Source organism: Chiloscyllium punctatum, chromosome 11, assembly GCF_047496795.1.
Source record: "Chiloscyllium punctatum isolate Juve2018m chromosome 11, sChiPun1.3, whole genome shotgun sequence".
In the NCBI taxonomy this organism is placed as follows: domain Eukaryota; kingdom Metazoa; phylum Chordata; class Chondrichthyes; order Orectolobiformes; family Hemiscylliidae; genus Chiloscyllium; species Chiloscyllium punctatum.
The window spans coordinates 24,786,556-24,808,237 of record NC_092749.1 but is presented as its reverse complement, the minus strand read 5'-3'; the positions used below and the strand labels follow the sequence as shown (position 1 = coordinate 24,808,237).

Genomic DNA, 21,682 nt, shown 5'->3' with positions numbered 1-21,682 from the left:
CCACCCGCACCAATCAACCACACCGCCCCATGGCCCAACATTTCAACTCCCCCTCCCACTCTGCCGAGGACATGGAGGTCCTGGGCCTCCTTCACCGCCGTTCCCTCACCACCAGATGCCTGGAGGAAGAACGCCTCATCTTCCGCCTCGGAACACTTCAACCCCAGGCCATCAATGTGGACTTCAACAGTTTCCTCATTTCCCCTTCTCCCACCTTACCCTAGTTCTAAACTTCCAGCTCAGCACTGTCCCCATGACTTGTCCGGACTTGTCCTACCTGCCTATCTCCTTTTCCACCTATCCACTCCACCCTCTCCTCCCTGACCTATCACCTTCATCCCCTCCTCCATTCACCCATTGTACTCTATGCTTCTTTCTCCCCACCCCCACCCTCCTCTAGCTTATCTCTCCATGCTTCAGGCTCACTGCCTTTATTCCTGATGAAGGGCTTTTGCCCGAAATGTCGATTTCGAAGCTACTTGGATGCTGCCTGAACTGCTGTGCTCTTCCAGCACCACTAATCCAGAATCTGGTTTCCAGCATCTGCAGTCATTGTTTTTACCTCTGTCCTCCTATTCCTGCCCTCGCTAGGTTGTAGCACCAGGAGTAATCCAGATATTACTACTCTCGAGGGCCTCCTTTTTAAATACCTGCCTAATTCTCTATAATCTCCCGTCAGAATCTCAACCTTTTCCCTTCCTATGTCATTGGTTCCAATTTATACAATGACTTCCTGTTTGCCCCTTTCCCCCTTGAGAACATTCTGCACCCTCTCTGAAACATCTTTGTTCCTGGCACCAGAGATGCAACACACCATTCTGATGTTTCACTGCTGGCCATAGAAATATCTGTCTGTGCCTCAGACTAGAGAGTCCCCTAACACAATCCATCTCTTGGAACCCGACGTACCTCTCATTGCATTAGAGCCAGTCTCAATACCAGAAACTTGGCTGTTCGTGCTACGTTCCCCCGTGAATCAATCACCCCCTACATTGTCCAAAACAGCATGCTTGTTTGAAATGGGGATAGCCACAGAAGACTGCCTATCTCTCTGCCTATCTCTGGAGTTAACCCATCTATGTGACTGTATCTGCAACACCCCCTTGCTCTTGTAAGTTCCTCATTGCCTCTAACTGTCTCTCAATCCATTCGATTTGATGGTATTTACAACAGCATTTATTGCAGATATAATCCTCAGTAACCCATAAACTGTCCCTGAACTCCCACAACCAACAAGAAGAGCATATCATGCTACCAAAGGCCATTTTTTGCTTCTTTCAATCTCCAGACCCAGAAAATAGTACTGTCTTATTCCTCTATAAAACACTGCTCCAGGTTAAATGAATACTTATGGCTTCTATTTTAAGTTTAATCAGGAGACATATCTCAATAAAATGTATAATCAAGAACAAACCCATTCCACTCATTACTGCAGACTTACTGGAAGGCCACGCTTAAAATATCCACTGATCTGTTTCTGTGCTGTGACCTCCACCAAACAGGTTCCTCCAAGATCAGTTGTGAATTTCATTGTTTGTTAATTTCCCAGACTCTCTTCAATATTCAGAAATACATGAATTAAAACAGCAAAGGCAGTAACTGTGCAGGTTCATTGCTGTGTCAGTTAACAGTGTGGGTTTCTTTCTCTCTCTCTCTCCTGCATTGACCTCACCATGTGCTTCCTTTGTCTGTACCTCTCCCTTTTAAAAGTGCTGTTGTTTAACTTTTTTTTTCTCTGAATTTCCAAAACAATGCAGCAGTATACAAAACATTAATTGCTGCTCCTGGAATTCGAGGAAATCACCTCCAACACCTGAAATACCTCAAAAAAGGAGCAGCTATTACATCCAGAAATATTTCCTGCCTTCCATCTTGGATTACCCACCTCGAGGGAAGGGATAGTTTGGAACTCCAAGGAATTTTGCCTGCCTTTTCCCCAGGGATAATCAATCCTTTAAAATGGCATTCATGCTAGGCTTGGTACGGAACCCATGTGCAACCTTTATACCACAATGCCCTTTCACAGGGTACATCGGAGTATTTAGGGACTTTTCTTCACCCGTCTTCATTAAGAAGGAAATTGAAACTCTGTCTCATGATCCCAGCCACTTGATACACTACCTACAACAGTATTAGTTCAAGACATTTTGAAATTGGTGGCTTTCTCAGGCTGCTAGACTGTATAGACTATACATTATTTCATCAAAGATTTGAAGTCTGTCAGAAAATTATGTGTGCTTTTCATGAGGTATGCATGATACTTCATTTATAAAAAATGTTGCTCAGTTCTTTGAAGAAGAGGGAGGAGATAGAGACTGTGTGACAAATTTCAAGTAATTAGGATTTTAAGTGAAGAATTGCTCTCCACTCTTCACAGAATGGACATTGACAGAAGCCAGGTTGCAAGAAAGGAACATTTCTTTTGATCAAGGATCAGGTAAGACAAAAATTGCTTTAATGGTAGTGCAGTATATTTAAAATTTTAATGGATGTAACTTTGACAGATTTTTTATTTTTACTTCTGTCCATATAGGAAAATATACTATTGCAGGCTACTTTCTCATTGTGTTTATATATTGCTTCATTGCTTCATATGACACATCTTTACACCAAAATCTCCCAGTTCCAGTTGTTAAACTTACATCTGGCAAGGGCTCACCGGGGTCCTTGTTTAATGGAAGCTCGTGTGTTCCAATAACAATATCTCTTGCTGAAAGACAAAATTTGATACTATGAAGTGTGAGCTGTGTACTAAGGAGTAGCAAGGTTCACCTGCAAGATATTGAATTTATTGTGTTCCAGAAAATCATGAAATCTTTAGTAAAAAAGTGAGTACTGCTTTGTGGACTAGTTCCAGTATTTCATATAAGTATTGTGTCTCATTCCCCACTCAATTCATCTGTTCTTGAATCAGCTAATTTGTCTGTATTAAGTGATCTAATCATGAAATGTTTTGTAAGGTCAATTTGTATTGGTGGACATATAAAATGGATGACAGCAATTCATTGGCTTATTTTACTGCACTAAATCTTATGTATTTTTGCTAAATGCCAATAGCAATTAATTTTGTTGAGTTTGTTTGGTATGTGGCCTACTATGTTTTCTCGCCTTGTCTTAACAAGCTCCTTCCTGATGAAGGGCTTTTGCCCGAAACGTCGCTTTCGAAGCTCCTTGGATGTTGCCCGAACTGCTATGCTCTTCCAGCATCACTAATCCAGAATCTGGTTTCCAGCATCTGCAGTCATTGTTTTTACCTCACCTCAGTAACCACCTACTCCTTCTGGACAGCATCCCTCTCATCTGAAGCAAGCCCATCTAACCATGTACCATGCAACAACTTACCACTACCTGAAGATCCCATGATAGACTGGCATTCTTGGTGCCAGGTGCTACCTATGTGCCCGTGGAAAAGCACTGTCTTGAACTGGTCTGTATGGTTCTTGACATTCATAGCAGATGTAGCAGACAAGGGAAATTTGGCACCCTGCTTTGTGGCAGAGATCAGAGGAGAACCATCAGAGGAGGACATGAAACCAGACCATGCCAGCCTCATCCAAGGTTGCCATCCAGATCATTGAAGTCTCACCATTTGGAGGTATGCACAGCAATATAGGAAGGAGGGCAATGACATTCTCCACTCTGCTAAAATTAAGTGCGACCATCTTCTCTCCAATTTCTCACACTTGCTCTATCTCTTCCTACTGTAACATTTTATCTCACTGAATCTCACCCATCCAATGCCTTACACCACTACATGCCCTTAGTGGTGCCCACTGGTCACCTCTCCATCTGTACCATCAGTAGCAGTTGTGCTACCCACCTTCCTCTCCCTTAATACCTGCTTCTCTGTCATTCTGGGAGGAAAAGAGTAGGACAGAAAGAGGCAAGATGGTGGTGTGCTGTCAAGCGTTCACCTTCTCACCATTTATCTTGTCTCTGATTGCCCAAAGCAGCTGGTTGGCCATGCTCAAGCCCCTGGACCGATGGCAGAAGTTGCCTTTGACTGCACCAGGACCCCTGACTAAAGACTATTTCCATTGACTTGACTGATGACTGCTGACCCACATGACAAACTTCCTGGTTTGGTGTCGGTGCTAAGCGGCAAGGGCCTGCAGCAGCACTGTGAACTTAGTATCTCTGGCTGAAGGGTTAATGCATAAAAAGACAAGGGAAGACAATGAAAGGTTGGGAAGCTATTAGTATCCAGGTAGGCCTGGAGTGAGGTGAAAACTATAACAGCAAGCAAACATGCATTGTGGCCACTCACTGCACAGTGCCAACGATAGTTGCCAGTGAAGCCTCAAGTGTAAAAGGAAAATCTTAAAATGGATCAAAGGTGTGGCATGAAGGCTAGCTCATGTTGATGCCAATATTCATGGATGTGGATTGGTATAGGGGTGCCCATGTATAATGCCTTGAGATGTTGCCCAACATGGACATACTTTCACACAAGCAGTGAACTGAAGTCATTAGGTACCATTCCGACTTCAATGCTCACATGTAGCTTGTTTAGTGCATTTGGTAAGATAGGAAGTTGAATATTAATGAAGCTAGTTGTGACAATAAGATATTTAACAAGGTGTAATCCCCCTGAACTGGTAACTTGAAGAATCACTACAGCACTCGGCAGATCCATAAAAGATGTGATCAGTTGCTGTCAATGTTGAGGTAGACCTCATCAGATTTCTCATGTGATTCCACACAAATATCACTGCAGACTATGTCATTCAGGCTGTTATAGGACTCCACCCACTATGTGCCATTTTACAATACATTTAGGATGAATCTTAGTCTATTTGAAACAATTGGGTCAGCAGGGGATTAAGTGGATGTGGTGTGTATTATTCAATAAACAGTATGCTATGATGGGCATCAGTTGTTAAAACTAAGCTTTGCGAAACTCAATTATATAAGAACGGAGGAGCTGGGAGCAGAAGTAGGCATGTCAGCCTCTCGAGCCAGCTCTGCCATTCAATACAACTCAGCCTCATCTCCACTTTTCTGCCCACTGTCCAAAACCTTCAACCCGTTACTAATTCATATCAGTCTATTTCCTCCTTAAAGTTACTCAATGTCCCACCATCCACCACACTCTAGGGTAGTGAATTCTACTGATTTATGACCCTTTAAGAGAAGTAATTTGTCCTTATCTTTGTTTTAAATTTGCTACCCCTTAACCTAAATCTTGTTCTAGATTGACCCACAAGAGGAAACATTCTTTCTATGTCTACTTTGTCAATCTCCCATGTGATGATGCTGCTCCTTTAACAAGGTTATGTTGTCCTTGTTTTTATTTCAGAGAGGTCGTAAAGACAGAGGCTCCATTTTGTTTGCGTTTATCTACATGAAGACACTTTTAAGTTTCAAAATGAACACTTGTACAATAAAAGGGGAGTGGCCAATTCTCAGAGCTCAGCTTTTCTCTGATTTGGTTTGGTTTGGGTTTCAGCAGGCTGTCTGTTCAGAGCAAGCAGTCATTTTTGAGTTTGCTGGTCAAAGGAACAGCTACATGGAAGAAAGTGTTCCATGCTGAATCTCTCCCTGACAGCTCTCCTGTAAGACCCTGTGTTTGATTTTACATTTTTTGCCAAGAGGTGTTTATGTTGCAGGAATTTGGAGCAGCGTCATTAAGTTGGGATTATCTGTAGGGTTTTCGGATAGGTTAAATAATTCTATATTCTGTTCTTTTTTTGTTTGTATTTCATTCAGTCATCTTGCAAATAAATTCTCTTTTGTTTTAAACTAAGTGGTTGCACCAGCTGCATCAATCCTGGAATATTCACTTTCCATCTGCTTAAAACAACTACCAAAGTGAGGGTTCAGGCTACTTTCTTGAAATGTTTTGAGGGGGTCTGGCCTGGTCCATAACACCTTATATACTTCAGGTAGATTTCCTCTTATTCTTCTAAACTCAGGAGAGTATACGCTGAAACTGCTCAATCTTTCTTCATAAGACAAACCCCTCATCTCTGGAATCAATTTAGTGAACCCCTCTTAACTGCCTCCAATGCAATTACATCACTACTCAAGTAAGGGGACCAAAACTGTACGGAATACTCCAGATGCTTTCTCTCAAAACTTTGTATAGTTGCAGCAACACTTAACCACTTTACATTAACAATAAATTTGCAATAAAACAAGGAAATGAAGTCATTTGTTAAGTTCACTGGGTAACTCTGTTTACTTAATCAAGACTACTCAAGCCACTTGCAGGAAAAGGTGACGAGGAGGGAACAAGATCAATTGGGAATACTTTGGTTTCTCAGAGATAAAGGTTTCGCCATGACTGGTGACGCCTAATTATCCACACAACCCAACAGAAAACAGATACAACATGGCAGAAGGGAATTTTCAAGGAAGAAATATTTGGTGCTTGAGAGCATATAGCTTAATAGGGTGAAATTAGTCTCATACTATTAGCAGTGCAGGGCATCTCAGTTAATTGATAATTACATATTAATAATTTGCTGCTATGTGATTGCTCCATATTGAAGCTTGCAAGCGTTAAAAAGTTTCAAAACATTCATCCGATATAGTCAATATTATTATTTATTGTGACATTGTTCAATAGTTATAATAATCTCCCTTTATCACATTTGTTGATGCTGTTAGAATCCATCTCTTCCACAACTTTTTCTTATTTTGGAAGATTGCACTGAAGTGCTTATCTATTTCTTTGCAAGCTGCTCTCTGACCTGTGAGATTGGGTAGGTTCCGACCTGTCATAAATTTATCAGCACTATCTCAGCATTTGAAGCTGCTATCAGATGCATTTCTGGTTCAGTGAGCATTGAATTTCCTATCTGCTTCATTTACCACATGACATCACCTGCAGTATTAGGACTGCGAATCATTTTTTTGTTGTCAAGTGCTTCATTTTCAGCTGATGAACTGTTATGTACATTTTTTACTACATTTTCTTCATTTAATAGCAAAAGTCTCCACAGATTTAACAAATCTAAGATGGACGTCACAGGCACTTGCTTGGCCCCTGATTAATTGCCCTCCGTAATGCTTATTTTCTGAATAATTCCACTCTTTCTTTAATTGTTAGAGAAGGATGATCAAAACATTTCCATATTTACTCTGTTTTTGCTCATTTTGGTTTTCACTTCTCTTCAGCCTATGAAAGAAAAGAAAGTATTTGGAATTTAATGGCACCTTTCATCTTAGGGCATCTAAAGATATTTTTAGCAAAAACTTTTATGGTATATGTGATGATGCTGCCACTTTAAACATGTTATTTTGTCCTGGGTTTTTGTTTGAAGAGGGGTGATAAAGGCAGAGGTGCCTAAGTAGCTGGTGGAAACGGTCCAAGACACCAATTTAGGAGGCCTTTAGGTTTTTTTAAAAGCAGTTATAACAATGGAAGGTAGGTGGCCAGTTCTCTCAGATCAGACTTTCTAGGTTTTTTTTTAAAATGTTGCAGTCAGAAGCTGTTTGGTTCCCAGAAAGGTCGGAACTTCAGTAAAGGATTCCTAGCTGCTATTTTCTCTGAAATCTCTCTTAATGTTGTTTCCTCCTGGATTGAAGAAGTGCATATAAGAATTTATGTCTAAGTTACCTTTTTGCCAAGGGGTGTGTTTATGGGATGTTACTATATTGGAACAGATAATTAATAATTATTTGGTTAAGTTAATCTAAATTTCACTTTCTTTTGTTTGTATTTTAACTACAGTGTTTAAATAAATTGTGTTTTGCTTCACGTCGAGTAGTTTGACCAGTCACATCACATTTGGAAAATGCATTTAACATCTACCCTTAAAATAAAAAAAAGTGGGGTCCAGGCTACCTTTTTAAAATATTTTCTGGGGGTCTGGTCTGGTCCATAACAAATTGGGGGCTCTTGTCAGGGTAAAATTCAATAATTCCAATTTGGATTTGGAATTGTTGGACTCAAAGGTAGCGAGTGGTAGGTGTTAGTATCTTTTGTTTCGGATGTTGAATTTGGTTGGTTTAAACAAGGTGTGCCTTGTTTAGTAATGGCTGTATCAGTCACAAAGAGTTTCCTGGGGGTGGAAGAAGTGACTTTGGGAGTTATACAAAAAGTGAGCAAGGCAAAGCTGTTGGAATTGGCAGACAAGCTTGAGTTGGGGTTTCCTTTGTTTGTGAGTAAAGGGTAGGTAATTACAGCAATAGCTCGACATTTGAATTTGCTGGAAATGCCATCAGAATCTTTGGAAATAGTTAAAATTCAATTGCAGATGAAGCAGCTTGAACATGAAAAAGAACTGTACAGCTTGAATTACGATTAAACGCAGAGGAAAGAGAAAAGGAATGGATAGTCATTGCAGAAGAAAGTGAGAAAGAGAGAAGAAAAATAGAAAGAAGGAGAATTTGAATTTCAGAAAATGGCAATTAGATAGGAAAGTCAACTTAAAAGGGGCGGAGTTGCAAGTAGAAGGTAGACTTAGTGAGCAAGATAGTAATGGCGAGCAATCTAGTCATCGTCAAAGACCTGCAGGGGAGGGGACATCTGTTGAAGTATGTCCAAGCATTGCCTAAATTTGATAAGAATGATGTAGAATCCCTATTCATTTCATTTGAGAAAGTGGCTAAACAAAAGAAGTTGCCAATGACCAGGTGTGTTTTGTTGATCCAGACAAAACTTGTAGGTAGAGCTAGTGAGGTATTTGCATCACTATCAGAGGAAGAATCTGAGGAGTATGAGGAGGTGAAGAAAGCCATCTGAAATACAAAAGAGCTAGCATCAGAAGCCCAAAGGCAACATTTCAGGAACCTAAAAAGGGACTCTGGTCAAACGTACATTGAGTTTGAAAAAAGATCAAACAAAGTAATTTTGATCGGTGGATAAGGGCATTAAGAATAGATCTTAGAGAGACGATTATTTTTGAGGAGTTCAAACATTCATTGCCTGAAGTATGTGGAAGAGCAGAGAGTTAAAACTGCAAGATTAGCAGTTGAAATGGCTGATGATTGTGAGTTAGTTCATAAATCAAAGTTTAGTTTTTGACATCAATTTAAATCTGTGTAGGATAGAAATTGGAGAAAAGAGAAATCCCCAAGTGGTAAGGGAAAAGTAGATCTCATTGAAGGTAGTTTACCACAGGGTAAAAAAGAAACCCATGAAGGGGAAAGAGAAGTAAAAAATCTCAGGTGTTTTCACTGCAATAAAGTAGGCCACATGAAGTCAGTATTGGTAGTTTAGGAAAAGCACTGGGAAGTCAGATGTAGGAAAATAGGATAAGCCAGTGAATTTTGTTGAAGTGGCAAAAGAAAGCATAGTGGAGGCTAAAAAGCTGCATCAGAATGTACAACCTGGTTGGAGATTACTTGACAAAGATGTTTCAGATCTTCTTAAATCGAGTCATAGAGATGAACAGCATGGAAACAGACCCTTTGGTCCAACCCATCCATACCGACTAGATATCCCAACCCAATCTAGTCCCACCTGCCAGCACCCGGCCCATGTCCCTCCAAACCTTTCCTATTCATATACCCATCTAAATGCCTCTTAAATGTTGCAATTGTACCAGCCTCCACCACTTCCTCTGGCAGCTCATTCCGTACCCATACCACCCTCTGTGTGAAAAAGTTGCCCCTTAGGTCTACCTTTCTCCTCTCACCCTAAATCTATGCCCTCTAGTTCTGGACTCCCCATTTACTTGTGAGGGTAAAGTTTACTCGCATATACCGGGGGAGCAGGTAAAGAAATTACAATTTTAAGACATATAGGAGTATGTCAATCTTTGATATTGAGAGATGAGGTGATACATCATCAGTAGGACTAGTGCCAGAAAGAGTGTTAGTATATGGAATTCATGGTGAGACGAGAAGTGCTCTATTATATAAAGTGAGGTTGGACGTCCGGTGAAAAGTAGAGGAGTACTGGAAGAATTCTCGGCTTCAGGAATACAATTTGTCCTTGGTAATGTTAAAGCTGGATCATAGGTAGGAGTGCTGCCTACTGTGGTTGAAAAGCCATTGGAAAGTCAGGCAACTGAGGTATTACAGGAAGTATATTCGGGGGTTTTTCCTGACTGTGAGATAACAAAAGTCACAGGTTGAACCAGGAAGAGAAATCAAAGAATAAAGATAAGGAAGTTGAAGTACAATTATCAGAGACTATTTAATTGAATTGTTGAGAGAAAAAAAACAAGAACAGGTGGAAGAAAAAGTGGATATGTTTAGCTTAGAAAAATTAACTGAGATACAACAGAAAGATGAAAAACAGGAAGCAGACAACAAATCAAAAATTCGTAATTTTACTAATGGAGATAATGTTACTTCCAGTGATAAGTAAACTTTTAAAAACAAGGTTTAATAGACTTTACCAAATTGAAAGAAATTGAGGGAGGTGAATTATTTGATAAGAATTCCAGATAGAAATAAATCTCAGAGTATTATGAGAATTGGCTCAAAAGAGAAGGAGAACAAAAGGAGAATGTATTAATGGTTACATCACAGAGTGAAGAACCAAGTTCTGAGGATTCTGAATTGGACGTTCTTCAAATTAAATTGGACAATGAGGAAGTTGTCAAAAACTGGGATAAATTATTGAGTTACCTTCCAGAGGAAAATTGAAATGACCTGAAAGAGTTATTACTATCGCTTGGGGAGACATGTGGGAATAAGCTGGGAAATACTGATTCAATTATGCATGATACAGGTATAGGAAATGCTGTTCCAATTAAGCAACATCCTCATAGATTTAACCCTCTAAAGTTGGCACAGGTTCAAACAGAGATTGAATGTATGCTCAAAGACAACATAATCAAAGTGAGTCACAGTGATTGAAACTCACCTATAGTAATGGTGCCAAAATCAGATGGTACCCAATAATTGTGTGTGGACTAACGCAAAGTCAATGCAGTTACAAAGCCTGATTTATACCATATTCCACAATTGGAAGGTGGAATTGAGAAGATGGGACAAGCAACTTATATTTCTAAGTTGGACTTACGCAGAGGGTACTGGCTGGTACCTTCATCTGAAAAAACGAAGACATTTTTGGCTTTCTTGACACCGAATGGACTATACCAATTTAAAATCATACCATTTGATATGAAAAATGCGCCAGCCACATTTCAAAGACTAACCAATAAAGTCATTTCCGGATTGCCTAATTGTGTGGTGTACATCGACAACGTGGCTCAAGTCATATACTTGGGCCATGTTATTAGACAAGGACAGATGGCCCCCAAGGAATGTGAAAACAAAGATTTTCAATGAAGACAAAGGGTTTTATCCAAAGTTCGTACTAAATTTTAGCAGTATCATTGCTCTACTAACTGACTTATTGAATAAGTGCAGAAAATTTCAGTGGATGGAAAAATGTCTGGAGCATTTGACAGTCTGAAAGCTGTGTTAACCACTCCCCCAGTATTAGCCACAACTAATTACGCAAAGCCATTCAAGGTGGCTATTGATGAGTGATGTAGCTGTCGGTGCTGTTCTCTTGTAAGAAGATGACAAAAATATATAAAGACCTAGCGCATATTTTTTAAAAAAAGGAGTACTCATCTTCAAAAATATTCCATGTTTGAGAAGCAAGTTGACCTTGGTGTTGGCGTTACAAAATTTCAACATGTATATTGCCAGTAATGTGTTTAAGACAATTGTATACACTGATCATAATCCATTACCGTTTTTGGAGAAATTTAAGGGCAAACGTTCCTGCCTGTTTTGGTGGAGCTTATTATTGCAGCCGTTCAAGTTGAAAATTATACACATGGCAGGACGCAAAAACATAATTGCCAACACATCGTTGCGACTTTGATTGAAGAAGGATGGAGGCTTTCGGTGCCAAGAATAAACTCAAATTGACTGTAGAAGTGAATACCTGCATGGTTAGAGTAAATGTAATGTATATGTATTGTGGTGCGCGAATAGAGTAAGAGTTTTAAACTGAAGTCATCTTTTATGTTGATATTTTTTTAAGAGGGGAGGTGAGACAATGCTGTGACTTTAAAAAGGTTATTTTGTCCTGGGTTTTTTTGAAGATAGGTTTTAAAGGCAGAGATGCCAAAGTGGCAACTGGCGATGGCCCAAGATACAAATGGAAGGGGAATGGCCAGTTCTCTCAGATCAGGCTTTCTAATATTTTTAGCTGCAGCAGTCTGAAGCTGCTTGGGTCCCAGAAGGGTTGGAGCTTCAGTAGAGGATTCCTAGTTGTTACTTTTTATGAAATCTCTCGGAATATTGATTCCTCCTGGACTGGAGACCTGCATACCTCCCACACATCATCCCTTATCTTTCCCCTTTATGCCAACTCGTCTATTATCTACCATGGACATTAATCAGATGGTATCATGACAAGTCTATTGATTTTGTCACTACTGAAAAAAACTCATTGATGGCAAAACAAGCATCTAATACTCTAAAATTGCCTCCAGTACTCCTTTGAGAAAACAACCATTTCGTTGAAGCGTTCAATAACTTGCGTAAACAACTATTTCACTTAAGTACTTAATACCTTATACAAACAAATATTTTTATTGAATGAGCAGTAAGACATGTCTACCAAAGACACTCCATTTTGAAAATGGTTGTTTCGGAAGTCAGTCATGCAAAATATCCTTTAATGGTCTGAATTTACCTTTTCGCTAAGGAGTGTATTTATAGAATGTTACCATATTAGCACAACTAATTAGTAAGAGGTACTGTACCTATTATTCGGTTAAGGTTTCCAATAGTTTAGTTATTCTAAATTCCTCTTTCTTTTGTTCCTACTTTAACTATAGTATTTAAATAAATTGTGATTTGCTTAATGTCAAGTAGTTTGATGAGTCACATCACATCTGGAACATGCATTTCACATCTACTTTAAAACCATCCAGCACCACCCTCTGTCTTTTACCTTTGAGTCAGTTCTATATCCAAATGGCTAAGTCTCCCTGTATTCCATGAGATCTAACTTTGCTAATCAGTCTCCCATGGGGGACCTCGTTGAACGCCTTACTGAAGTCCATATCGATCACATCTACTGCTCTGCACTCATCAATCCTCTTTGTTACTTCTTCAAAAAACTCAATAAAGTTCGTGAGACATGATTTCCTACGCACAAAGCCATGTAGACTATCCCTAATCAGTCCTTGCCTTTCCAAATACATGTACATCCTGTCCCTCAGGGCTCCCTCCAACAACTTGCCCACCACCGAGGTCAGGTTCACTGGTCTATAGTTTCCTGGCTTGTCCTTACCACCCTTCTTAAACAGTGGTACCACGTTAGCCAACCTCCAGTCTTCTGCCACCTCACCTGTGATGATCTATGATACAAATATCTCAGCAAGAGACCCAGCAATTACTTCTCTAGCTTCCCACAGAGTTCTTGGGTACACCGGATCAGGTTCTCGGGATTTATCCACCTTTACCCATTTCAAAATCAGAAAATACCCTTCCTTTCTCACCCGTTCACTTTCTATGCTCCATTCATGCCAACATATTCTGGTCTCCACATTACAGGAAAGATATGGAGACTTTGAAGAAGGTGCAGAATAGATTTACCAGGATGCTGCCCGGATTAGATGGTATGAGCTGTAAGGAGAGGTGGGATAAACTCGGGTTGTTTTCTCTGGAGCAGTGGAGGCTGAGAGGAGAGTTGATAAAAGTTTATAAAATTATAAGACAGTCAGAATCTTTTTCCCAGAGTTGAAATGTCTAATACTAGGGGCATGCATTTTTGGTAAAAGTGGCGAAGTTGAAAAGTGATATGAGGGACAAGTGTTTTACACAGAGAGCAGTAGGTGGCTAGAATGTGCTGCCAGGGGTAGTGGGGGAGGCAGACATGATAGGGGCTTTTAAGGGGCTTTTAGATAGGCACATAAATAACAAGGAATGGAGGGATATGGACCGTGGCAGGCAGAAAGGATTAATTTATTTTGGCATCATGTTCAGCACAACATCATGGGCTGAAGGGCCAGTTCCTGTGCTGTAATGTTCTATTTTCTATATGCCCCTGCACCCATGTCAATCACCCCTCATACTCTCTGTACCATGCAATGTCTATCTCGCATGACTCCTCATATCCCAACTGCCCCCAATTATCCCTGTGATCTTTTACAGTCCCTATTTCAACTCAATGCTGATTGGTATCTCCCACTCATCATCCCTTATCTTTCCCCTTTATGCCAACTCGTCTATTATCTACCATGGACATTAATCAGATGGTATCATGACAAGTCTATTGATTTTGTCACTACTGAAAACACTCATTGATACAAAACAAGCATCTAATATTTTAAAATTGCCTCAAGGACTCCTTTGAGAAAACAAATATTTTGCTTAAGTGTTCAATAACTTGTGTAAACAACTATTTCACTTAAGTCCTTAATACCTTATACAAACAAATATTTCTATTGAATAAGCAGTAAGACCTGTCTACCAAAGACACTCCATTTTGAAAATGATTGTTTCAGAAGTTAGTCATGCAAAATATCCTTTAATGGTTTTATATGTATAAGCAGTCTGAAATAACTAATACTGTTTCTTATTATTTAACTCCACATTTATTTGGACAGTTTCTTGAAAATTTTGCCAAACCACATGAGTTGTGCACTTTGTATCTTGAGCATTTTCATAAACTAGAAGGTGAATCATCTCTGCGAATGACATCCCAGGACTAGATTCAAAGGGGTACCTTACCGTTCCAAAAGGACAGAATATAAAATGTTTGTCTATTCCTCACTCCCCAAATCTTACTCACTTTATCTCACACTCACATCAAAGTTCTCTCTAGTTCTATGTATTTGGGTGGATTTCCAAGTTCTGCACATGGTATCTTTAAATTGGAGTGGAGGTCATACGTGGAGTATGATGGATTGTGTACGAGGTATCTCAGCTGCAAGCACTCATCAGATAGGAACATTGTCCCATTTAGTTGCCATGTTACACCATGCCAATACATCCCCACAGCCTCTCATATCCTTATACCAACTTAGGGTCTACTTCAACCCACGTCCCTGTCTCCTTTCATCTACCACGCCAACTCATTGAATATCTTGCTCCAACATGAGCCAAGAAGCTCAACATTGGTGTGGGTATGTTTGCCAAGCTGAGAAATTGGTTTGCAGATGTTTTGTCCCCTTTCTAGGTGACATCCTCAGTGATGTGGAGCCTCCTGTGAAACGTTGCTGTACTGTGTCAGTTGGGGTTTATTTGACTGCGTTCCTGCTGCTTCCGGTTGTCGGTTTTGGTTGTTCATTGCAGTGGTTGGTATATTGGGTCTATTGATTGTTTATTGATGGAGTCTGTAGATGAGTGCCATGCTTCTAGAAATTCTCTGGCTGTCGTCTGTTTGGCTTGTTCTATTATTGTTGTACCATTCCAGTCAAATTTGTGGTCCTTATCGTCAACACTGTCCTGGACAAAACAGCCTCTTTGATTGGCACCCAATGTGACAACCTCAACATTGACTCCCTCCAACACTGATGCATAGTCACAGCTGTGATTACCATTTAAAGCATGCACTGCATCAGCACACCAAGTCTCCTTTGGCAGAAAACCATTACTTATACACACATAGAGGGAAAAGGGTAGCAGGTACATAGGAACATCACCACCTACAAGATCCCATCCAAGCCACTCACCATCCTGACTTGAACTCCCTTGAAATGTCGACTCTCCTGTTCCTTTGATGCTGCTTGACCTGCTGCGCTTTTCCAGCAACACATTTTTAAGCTCCCTCCCTACCAGCTCTGTGTGTGTCCCTACAACCCATGAATTTCATTGGTTCAAGAAGGTAGGTCATCACCATCTTTCTGGGGCAAGTGAGGATGGACAATACGTGTTAGCCTAGCCAAGTACAAATAAAAATAATTCACAAATACCTATACACATGTGAGAAAGATATAGTTCTGCAAGTTAAATTATAGACTGTAATCGAGAACACTATTCATAAATGCACAGTTTGACACCTCTGGACACTTCTTAGCTGATCCTGAACCCCACCACAAAGGGTACCAGGCATCTCATCCCCTCCAAAAATCCTTGACCCCAACGTTCAAGATGCCCTGAGACCATACCCACCAGAATACCTCAGCTCTTCAACAGGGTATCCTGGTCACACAAACAAAGGCACTGAGAATAGACCTGCTTTTACCTGATTTAATATCCGCGCTTTGGATTCCCCATTTGGGGGCACAAAGTCTGATTCCCTTGGAGGGAGCTGATCACTTAAATAGCTAGCTGCCTCTGGGATCTGTGCAGACTGTCCCCAACCCTCATTTCATCAATATGAGTGATACTGGGTTTGGGGGTGAGACTTGTGCCATGGTGGACACCCTCTTTGACTGGTGAAAACTGGGGTCTTTATGTCTATTTGCAAGACATTGGGGTCTTAGTTTTATGTCTTATCTGAAAGATGGAACCTCTGAATGTGCTGTGCTCCTTCAGTTTTGCAGTGGAATATCAGCTTCATGAAAGAGAGATGGCAGCAGATCAAGCATTTTTCAGTTAAGAGTTTTATAAGCAGTACACTAGTAGGATCTTAATGAAATAAAGTTGTTCATGCTGCCACTGACACAACCTAAGACAAATGTTTTTTGTGCAATTTTCTGTGGATTTGACCTGTCACAAGTTGGTTTACTACAGTCAAGTTCTGATTTGGCAAGAAGTGTTATGTTTGGAGCGTGATTTCTGTGAGCAGCAGAAACAGGCAATTTCCAAATCTTTGTACTGCAGCCATTCAATCATTTAGCCAGCAATTTAATCCATGCCCAGACCACTGAAGACATTTATTAATACAAAATTTGATCCAAATGTGATCTGTTTGTTGAAATGTGTTACCATCATGAAGTGAAACTGAGTGGGAGGGATGGACATGCACAAGGAGTTGCCTGTATTTAGCATGCTGAACACTCAGAAACAGGTAATTGGATGGTATTTTTGCTTGCATTGGGAATTACTTTTGAAGCTTGTTATGCTTGGATCAGGGGTTCTATGGCATGGGAGTGAACGAAAAGTGGTTTGCTGCATTGGAATTCTATGCTAAGATCAGAGTTATACTTGGGTTAAGTACGTGTTTTGTGGAAGCAAATGGAACTACTAAAAAGCAGTGTTTGAAACTTTGTATTTACACTTTTCAACCCACATGGCCTGAAAATCAGCAGGACATTGTCCCAAAGTGCTCGAAGGGAAAGCGTTAAATGAAGAGTGAGTACTTTCAATGTAAAGGGCCCACTCAGTTTCTGTTAATTTTCTTTTGACCAAGCTTGCAGCCAGACAGTTGGCTCCCACTACTGAGTGAGCCTATGATGTGTAAGAGAACATTGTACTGGCACCTACCTTGATGGCCAGCTGTCGGGGTGACATCCTCAGCCTGTATCTTATCAATTCTTCATGCTAAGAATCAATCACTGCAGCTTTTGTTGCACTGGATCCAGATCTTTCAAACATAACATTGTTTTTCAATAAGGATTTTCAGCAAGGAATGAAACTTGACTATCTTAGCAAATGATGTGCTGTTTTTGTTTTGCAAAGAGGGATTGTGTTTATAAAATCTAAAATGTACTTTTCTATTTCATGGTTATTTTAACTGTTATCATTCAATATTGTGCCCAGTAATTTCAAGCAGAATACTGTAAAAGGAGATGATTGTAAATGTCTTGCACATTTAATGCATAGGAACATGGGAACATATTAATGCAGTGGATGTTTATGAACTTGGCTGATTCTTCTTACCTTTCTTGACCTGGTAAGCTCTTTAGAATTCATCTTGCTTGCAAAGTAGTTTGTGCGAAATATTGAATTTGCATTTGCAGCCATGGATATCTTGTGTGACTGACTCCAAGCTCATTTCTCACCCTCCATTCCAAATAGGTCCTTCTTCATTATTGCTCAGTTTCCTGAAGGAATATTTCTACATTTACTTGAGAAAACCTGGAGCTTTAAAAATCTCTACAGCTTACACCAGACTGAGACACTCTGTGCAACAGTTCCTAGATTCATTAGCAGCTTTTTAAAATGAGCACGAGGACCACTAATGTTTGCTGCAAAATAACAGCAGTGTTAATAATCAGGCAGCTATTATTGAGTATTTTATCCAGCAATTTGTAGAGAAGAAGTGATATACCTTTAATTGTGAGTCATCACAAATTCATAGACAATTTGTGTTATTCTGCTGTCGGGGTTATGAAAATGGGAAGTCTCCTTAAATTTCCAGAAACTGCTCTATTTATGCACAATTACCAATTGAACTCACTATAATATTAGTGTTGGCATTGAGAACAGTGTAAGTACACTTTTAATGATAATTTTTTTTTGTCACAGAATGTTGGTGTTACAAAATGTTGGTGTCACTGGCTACCAATATGTACAGTCATAGAGTCATACAGCATGGAAACAGACCTAAGTTTCCCAAGCTAAACAAGTTCCACTTGTCTACTTTTAGCCTATATCCCTCTCAACCTTTCCTATTTATGTGTCTGTCCAAATGTCTTTTAAATGTTATAACTGTTCCTGCATCGACCACTTCCTCTGGCAGTCCATTCCACACACAAACCACCCTCTGTGTGCAAAGGTTGCCCCTCAGGTTCCTTTTAAATCTTTCTCCTCTTACTTTAAAAATATGTTCCCAAGTTTTGAACTGCCCCACCCTAGGGGAACGACCTTTGCTGTTCACTTTATTTGTGCACCTCATGAATTCATCAACCTCTAAAAGGTCACTCTTAAATCTCCTTTGCTTCATTGAAAAAGGTCCCAGCCAATCCAGCCTATTCTTCTAACTCAAACCATCCAGACCCGGCAACATTTGGTGAATCTTTTCTGAACCCCATTCAATTTAATAACATCCTACCTATGTGTTGCCAATCCCCAACCAGAACAGAAGGAGAACAATTGAAATTGTGAATTCTTAGTTGTGCAGGCTTAAATTGTAGGCCGAAATATGAGTCCAATGCCTCACATATCAGCAGTGCTGTCAATTAATCATCATGGAGACAGCCACCTGATTGGGGATTATTAGAATGACAGACAGTCTCCCACTGCTTTAATTCCATTGGTGAAGCTGCTGAGGAAAGTTGGAAATTGAGATGGCACCTGAATGTGAAGGCACCTGTTGAGAAGTACATTTAAATTGCAAGTTCTGAGGGGCAAAAACATTAGCACCGGCTGAAGATTAGGGAACCCTACAAAATGAATGTTTGGGATGTTCATGTCGTCATTCCTACCAACATCATCTACTGAGGATATGAAGCTCTTGGATCGCTGGGTGACCTCTCTCTATTGCAGGGAGTCCACTTCCATAATGATGGTGAGCTCTGCTCATCACAGGGTCTCCATCCTCAGCAGCAAACTGCCTTTGTGCTTATAAATACAGACCATAATCAATTCAACTGTCTGCCCATCTTAGTGCTGTAAAAACAAAGTGCTGAAGAAGGTCTGCAGGTCTGGCAACATCTATGGAAAAGGAAACAGAGTTAACATTTCAATTGTAGTATTAATCTTCTTTATAAATGGAGTCTTAATGGACTCAACATGTAAACGGTTTCTTTTCAAATTTTCAGCATCCACAGCATTTTGATTACATTTCAAGGACAGCTTTCCTTTAGAAATGTCCCTTTCAATAGGACTGTGTCAAGGATTCACTTCAATACAGCTCCCCACTACTTTCCGCCCAGCTCCCCAACTCCATTTACAAGCTTATTATCACAGAGCTTGGATACTTCAACCCTTTAGTTTTCCTTCTGTACTTGATTTCATTTTGCATCACCACATTTCTTTTTCAAGAGTTCTTTTGTTTCTTTCTCTGTCATTAAATCTCCTTCAGTATGGAGTTAAACTGCTGATGTTATCATTCACCAGGACCCAAGATGCTCCTTTGTTTATGCCATGCCATTCCTAGCTTACAGTTCTAGAAATTTGCAATGCAAAAAATTTCAAATTGAAGGGCAAGGGAAAACTGGGATCCGGTGGTTTACGCTCCATTTAATTTTGGACCATTATGTTCTATCCTCAAATGGTCTAGCTAATAAACAGCAGCATTTCCCATGCCAGGAGTTTCTATAAATTATGCAGATAATACTGACTCAGAAACTATGGTGGGACCAGTGCTCATATTATTTGGCTGGCAGACATTTCTGGCTGAGATTGTGCCCCCATGAGAAATCTCAAATGGTTTAGGCCCTTTTGATTTAGTAGGCCCACAGGATCTGACCCCTTCTATTAAAACCCAGAATTTGTAGCCTTCTTCCTCAAACATTGGGCCTCTCTCCTCGTAAGAGTTCAGTGAAAATTCTCAAAAGTGATATCTTTAAAGATTGCCTGTGATCATACAGTGTTACCAGTCTTGGTTAGAAAAATGAATGAACCATATTTTTCTGTATCTCTTTCAATACAAAGAAACATCACTAGCAAGACCAGCATTTGTTGCTAAATACCCTTGAGAATGTACTGGTCAATCAACATCTTGAACTGTTACAGTCTATGTGATATAGATACTTCACAGTACTGTTAGGAGGGGGATTCCAAGATTTTGATCTGACAACACTAAAAGGATGACAATACAAGACAGAATGTTGTCTGTCTCAGAAGATAATTCGTAAGTTGTGGTGTTCTCGTTCTTTGACATTTTAAAGGTCACAGGTTTGGAAGTGGCTGTTGAAAAGAACTAACCTTTTGTTTTTACATGGAACACATTGCTGCCATGGTGTACTGGTGGTAGAGGGAGTGAATGGTTAAGGTGGTGATTAAGGGGGTGCTGACTAAGTGAGCTTTTTTGTTGTGGATGGTGTCAAGCTTCTTGAATGTTTTTGGACCTGCACTCATCCAGGCATGCAGAGAGTTTTCTGTCACTTGGTAGTAATATTAGGAAAATGTTACTTCCTGAAGCAAATGAAATTAATTGAACAACGAAATGAAAATCTAATTCCAGTTGGATTGTTATTTTAAGGATGTTATTTCATTACTGCCAAAGGACTTCGAAAAACTATTTCATGAACATTATTCACAATACTGGAGCATTACAGATATATGAGAGTGATAACAAGGCAATGAAATAATGGAGCGTTCAGTTAATGTTTTAAACATTGACGACACAAGATAAGATCACAGCACTGAAATCACTCCCATGGTATCTGTCAGTTTTGTGGCAGACATTAATTTAACTTAATAGGATGGTTTTATTCAGTTTGGGTATTGTTTGTGCCAACAGCAGCTGGCAGTGTACTTTGTGTCATTGGTGTATTCACACTGCAACAATAATGATTGCATAATCATTCATGCAAGTTTATAGAGAAATAACTTGCAGCTGTTTAATATGAAATATTATGACCAAAATAAATCATAAAGCATTATTTTTCAAATAGGCAGTCTAACTGGTCACCTTCAGCTATAGTGTTTAAATGTATAAAACAGCATGTTTTAAATATTAAAATAATGGTATATATCCAGCATGGCAGGTATTCAATCATATTTTGGGAGATGAGGGGATAAATTATAAATTGACAAACAAAGAACAATCAAATAGGAACACAACAACCTAAGAGATAGCAGCAGGAGGAGACCACAGTAGCAAATTGAGCCTGCTCTGCCATTCAATAAAATCATGTTTGCTCCTGAGCTTAACTCCACTTTTGCACCAGATCACTGTGTCCCACAGTTCTCTTCAGATCCTTGGATATTTTAATGGCATTGCTTCTCAGTCTTATAAATTCCAGAGAGAGATGTACTCGCTGGTCTTTATAGGGGAACACTCCTATTCCTTGAAGACAATCTCATAATTCTT

The 21,682-nt window shown here is 39.8% G+C and overlaps 1 long non-coding RNA gene across 1 annotated transcript in view; it reads left to right on the top strand.

Moving 5' to 3' along the window:
• The first annotated feature begins 2,379 nt into the window (after window positions 1-2,379).
• LOC140482831 (uncharacterized) overlaps window positions 2,380-21,682 on the top strand; it is a 44,448-nt gene continuing 25,145 nt past the window's right edge. The window contains exon 1 of the long non-coding RNA XR_011961798.1: window positions 2,380-2,437. This is a non-coding gene — a long non-coding RNA (uncharacterized lncRNA). The remainder of the gene's footprint in view (window positions 2,438-21,682) is intronic.